The sequence below is a fragment of the Chenopodium album genome, chromosome 9, assembly GCF_948465745.1.
Source record: "Chenopodium album chromosome 9, dcCheAlbu1.1, whole genome shotgun sequence".
NCBI classification, from domain to species: Eukaryota; Viridiplantae; Streptophyta; class Magnoliopsida; order Caryophyllales; family Amaranthaceae; genus Chenopodium; species Chenopodium album.
The window spans coordinates 39686521-39692520 of record NC_137842.1 but is presented as its reverse complement, the minus strand read 5'-3'; the positions used below and the strand labels follow the sequence as shown (position 1 = coordinate 39692520).

General features: G+C 33.5%; 1 long non-coding RNA gene across 1 annotated transcript; it reads left to right on the top strand.

Moving 5' to 3' along the window:
* The first annotated feature begins 1060 nt into the window (after window positions 1-1060).
* Window positions 1061-6000, top strand: LOC145559754 (uncharacterized). The gene is made up of 4 exons (XR_014092927.1): window positions 1061-1208; window positions 2742-2823; window positions 2925-3020; window positions 5484-6000. It is a non-coding gene; the product is annotated as an uncharacterized LOC145559754 (long non-coding RNA).

Sequence of the window (6000 nt, the reverse complement as noted above, 5' to 3'; positions counted from 1 at the left end):
CTTATTTATAAAGGAGCGACGCAAATGACAAAAAATAAGTTTATCAAAAAAGTCATTTGCGTCGCTCGTTTATAAAGGAGCGACGCAAATGACTCTTATTTGCGTCGCGTCTAGGAGCGACGCAAATGACTTAAAAGTCATTTGCGTCGCGAGCAGTTGCGTCGCTCATAGAAGCGACGCAAATACACTATAAATGAGCGACGCAAATGAGCCTTTTTCTACTAGTGTAGAGTTATGGAATCGTGCTACCAAGATGCTAATTGTCCAAGGAAGCTATAAGGTTGAAACTTGCAACGAATTGGATCATAAAATTATTACTGGTCTAAATTGTGTAAATGCTAAAGTGACTGTTGATTGGGAGGAACCATTTCTGCTGAGTCGACCGGCTGCCAAAAAAGATGAAGTACATTGGGGGATTCACTTTCATTTTTGGGTGTTTGTTTGGGTCAATTGTATATATATTATTTGGGTCCAATTGTATATATATTGTTTGGGTCCAAGTATTTCTAATTGGTCCCGGTCCATAAATGATTCAATTTAAGTCAAGGTCAAGGCCTAAGCCTCCCTCCTGTCAAGTCAAGCTCAAGTCAACGGCCCAAGTCATCATGGTCAGCCCATATGATTCCAATCCCATCTCGATCTTCTCCATGTTATGCTAAGGTATAAAAGCCTTCAATTACATTATTTATCCACTACCACAAAAATGGGAAAAAGTAACACATAATATAGAACTGTTAAGTTGAATAAGTGTTCTCTAGAAACATATAGAACGCCTTTGATAGAAGACTGTGTTATAAGTAAAATCAAATGGAATGCCTTTCTTATTGAACCGTTCTATTTGATTTTACTAATATAAAAAATTGAATTTGACTTTATATTATAGGATGGTGTTATGAGATGAGCATTCTATTTGATTTTAGTAATAAAGTAAATAAATTGGGCGCCCAGATTCCCGCGAGGCCAAATATTAAAGCTTATACATGGCATTTTACCAAAAGGGCAAAAAAAGGTTAAAATAATAATAAAAGTAAAAACCCTCTTAAATTGAAACTCCAAAACTTCCTCTCTATCTCCAAGACTCCACCTACACCTCCACCTCCACCTCCATAACTGCAATTCTTCTCCACCGTTTATCCACCGGCTGCCGCTTCTCCGATCCCTTCTGATTCATCAATAGGCGCTTTTCATCTTAGGAACATAGAATCCAGGTTCGTAATTTTTAGTATAATTTTTATTTTACAAATACGAACCCTATGTTATTGGCATGTTAATTAGTATACGATTAGCGAGTTTTGAGATGATATTATTGGAATTCTTGATGTTAGTGAATGATGAGCATTAGTTCCATTTTTTTTCTTCTGATTTTCGGCATTATCTATGTATTTATCGAGGGTGATTCTGTTTAACTGCAATTAAAATTGGGTGCATGTGATGGAATCCTTGAATTGATCTGAATTTCGAAATTGAAAATTATGATACTACTCTACTGTATTCGTGTTTTTTGTTTTTATTGAAGTTTTGAAAATCATGTGAAGGAGTATGACATGAGTAGATAGTAGTCGATTGTACAAATTTAAACTAATGCACCAGGGACAATACTCTGAACAAACAAATGAGTATACAGTAGAGTAGTATCATGTGAAGAGTATGTCAAATATACGATTACCCACATAATTATAATAAGTTTTGACACTGTGTGTCAATCACTCAATCAAAATTACTACTAGCTTAGTAGGGATGAAATTATGAACAAACAAATAATAATACTAAGTAGATTACATTCTCTTAGATTAAAGAAAAGTATAAAATAAAGAAACTTAAATATAGAAAAGCCTTGCAGTAGCAATAGTATAAGATGATAAAGTATAACTAAGAACAACTAAGGCACTAACTAACTACTCCTAAGTAACACATCAAACTAATAAACAATTAATGGACCATAAAATAAAATTAAAATTAAAAAGAGGTTACTCTATTTTATAGCACATGAGAGTTTGAATGATATTAAAATCATAATTAACTTTAGTTTTATTGATAAGGACTCAATGTCTTTGAGTACATATTTATCTTTATTAACATATATTAAACTTTTTTATATATATATATTCATATTTCTCATTTTATTTTCTAGTGTTTTGAAATGGGTAAAAGTTGGATTACTACAAAAAAACCCGGAGACCCAGAATATGATGCCGGGGTTGTCGAATTTATTAAATTTACAGTTACGAATAGTGAAGGTCGTGATATTATTCCGTGTCTTTGCCATATCTGCCATAATCTGAGTTATCACAAGGTTAATGTAATACTTTCTCATTTGAGTAAATGGGAATTTGATCGAACATATATTGTTGATATCGCCATGGAGAAATTAGAGTACGAACTTCTTCAATGGGTGAAAAAAATGGATAATTCTAGTGTTCATGGTGAATATGAGGGTGGTAACTTAGACGACATGATAGATGAATTTGAGGAAAGGGTTGAGAATGATCCTGATGTGACCATTGAGGATTTGATAAGTGATTCTGAGAAGCCTTTATATGGAGGTTGTGACAAGTACACAAGATTGTCTGGTGTACTTAAGTTGTACAATTCTGAGAAGCCTCGCCAATTTGCTCGAGATATTATCAATAAGTATATGCTTTAGCAATTTATTTATAATATATTAATCTTACTAGTTTCTTTAGTTTTAATACTTTTCCATAGTTAATATCTGAATGAGTCTTACTTATGAATATAAATAGGGCAATTTTGAGATTCAACTTAGAGTTCCGATCAGAAATAAAGTGGAATAAGAATTCGCTTGTTAAATGGAAAAATATAGAGGTATTTGACCTTTACATTATTTTTTGCTTGCTCGCATACTTGTGTTTTGTATTCGTAGATTATAATTTTTATTATATAATTTGAATTTATTGATGTAATAGTGCCCTCGTCAAGGTTTGGACGTCGATTGTGGATATTATGTTTGCCGTTATATGCTAGAGACAATACTATCCAGAAAGTCATATGTGCCAGACAAGGTATTATTTTTATTAAAATTATTGTGATAACCTGATATGTTTTTTGTTTATGTGATTACTCATATTGTAAACTTTAAACTTACTATACATACATTTGGATTTTTTTACTGTGAAGATGGGTTGGTGAGTGTCTGGTTTTATTTACCGATCATAGGGATTTAATAAGAGGCCTTTAACTGGCAATGCTGGGTACATATTGTTTCTTTAAGTCCTTGTCCTGTTTCAGTAGGGGTGAAAGTTCGGTTTTCGGTTTGGTTTTTTGCCCAAACCGAAACCAAACCACTTTAATTCGGATTCTGGATTTTAGAAACCACACCGCACCACTTTACTTAAGAAACCGAACCAAACCAAACCATATTTATTTCGGTTTCATAATTAAAAACTGAACCAAACCGATTTTTCTGGGCCTCATTTATTTGGGGCAATAATTTGCAATAATCTGCAAAAAAAAAAAAAAAAAAAAAAAAAAAAAAAAAAAAAAAAGTATAGTCATATTCCAAGTATAATGACAACAACTTGCGCAAACTAAAATTAAGCAGTTAAATTATAGTCTAATTCCAAGAAAATGCAAGCCTAACTTGTTTATCAAAATCGACTAACTAAAAAAAAATTGCTCAAAAATAATTGCTAGTGAAAATCACAATTCACAAGTGAAAATAATTGCAGTAGCAGAGCAACGATTTAAGCAAATTAAATCGCAAATTGCAATGATTAAAACTTAATTGCATACCTTAACAAGAGTAGGAGGAGACATGAGAGAGAGAAAGTTGCCGGTGGACTAGAGTACTAGACAGTGGAGTACTGGACGGTGGTCGGAGAGGAGACAGGATAGGACTGAGTAGGAGGAGTGGAGAGAGAGACTGAGAGGCTGAGAGTGAGAGAGGCTGAGAGTGATTAGGGTTTTCTTTTTTGCATTATATACCTAGGGTACTTTAGTGTTGGGCCAAGGGTTATTTAGGGTTGGGCCTCTAATTCGGTTTGGTTCGGGTTTTTCATTTTCACGAACCGAAACCGAACCGAAAACCGAATTTTATCTTTTTTTGACACCGAAACCGAACCACCTCCCAAAAAAAACCGAACCACATTTCTTCTTCGGTTCGGTGTTCGGTTCGGTTCGGTTTTACACCGAGTTTCTTTCACCCCTACTGTTCAGTGGGCTGCCCTGGGACAACCCTTAGCTTTTAACTGGCCATCTTATTTCCCATTTCTCACACTATGATATTGATCGATTCAATATGTGTCTTGAACTTCGGAATCTTTTTTTTTTTGAATAAAATCCCCAAAGGGAACCTTAACTTTCATTAATCAGCTGCACATCATGCAACAAAGCAGAACAAACTGTATCAGGGATGTTTTCACACCAAACTTTCTTACCCAACTCCCAAGGCAACTCCTGAGCTACTTGATTACACTCACGTCTAACCCAAACCCATGAAATATTATTGAAGACATTTGCTAGCTGATATATATCTTCCAAAATTAGATAAAAAGAACTCAGACCATCCTCTCTGCTGTTAATAGCTTTGATGACACACTTACTATCATTTTATTATTAATAGAATAGCAATTTTATTCTTTGACATCTAGTGCAGTCTATAGAATGTGCAACTAATATGTAACTCTATTAGCTCTAACATCTAGTGCAGTCTATAGAATGTGCGTACTTTACTCTGATTTCGTGATATAGAATGTGCGTTCAGTGAAGTTGTGAAAAAATTGTGCATTAATTTCTAGTACTAATTAGTGATCTGTAATTGCATTCAACAAGTTTGTGGTTTTATTGATGTCCCTTTTTTATGTTAAATCAGAGAGACAAGCTTATCTCTAAGTTCATCATTGAGTATTGTCGCGCTACTTAGCTGTCTGCAAGATTGTAGGCTTGTAGCTGTAGCTATACTGATAATTTTATTTAGAACGAAGATGGGTTACAAGGGTGTGAGAACTCTAAATTAATACACTTTGTTTATATCATTCAACATCCATTTCCTTAACGAGAAATTTCACTATCTTGTTGCATATCATCCTACCTCACCATGATTATACCATGTCGATAACCTTATAAAGCTGAAAGTCTCTGAAAATTCAGGATGGTCATGATATTTTATGATATACTAGAAGCATTTAAGGTAAATATTGAATTGCCTGGTCAATTTCTCAAGTTTTAATGCTTATTATGAGTAATAGTTGAAAGTTATTGTGCTAAGAGGATGAAAGACCAAGTGCAGTTGATGACTTTTTTATTTTATTCTTTATGTTATTTCATGGTTGCTGTATTCAGCAAACAAGGTCTTCTTTTAAGCTGAATTCACACTTTGTAATTCAAAAGTGAATTAAAGTTAACTTGCTGAATACTGACAAGCACCTTAATAAAACGCTTAATTCACACTTATTATTATTTTTTTTTTTACTAATGTAGTTTATGTTATTATTTATTTTTTACTAACTTAGTTATTATACTTGTAGTATTTTGACAAAGCTCCTGCCACATATTCTCAATAAATGATTGACGAGGTTCAGGACATGTGGATTACATTTGTTACAAAACATCAACCAATCGAAGATGACGATGATGATCAATGTGAGTTGTAGATGGTTGGGCGACTGGTACATTAATTAGTTTTGTAATTTGGATATAAAATAAAAAAGAATAAAGGTTTTTGTTTTTGTTTTTTGTTTTTCGTTTTTTGTTTTATGGTTTTTTTTTTTTTTGGTCTTAGGTAAGAAATCTTCTTGTTTACTGGAATGGAATATTTTCTTACGTATTTATTTTGGATCAATGAATATGTATATATATCAGTTTTGGGAAAAGTTGTGCCCTCCGATCGTTTGCTAAACAGGTTATGGTGATGCTTTGCATGTAGTAATACATCTAAGTAAGCAACAGCTAGTGTAAGCATGTTGTGAATATGTTTGGCAATCATAGGAAGTGGGAATTGACATTACGATTAGGGACAAAGCAAAATAGGGAGCCGCCAACAAG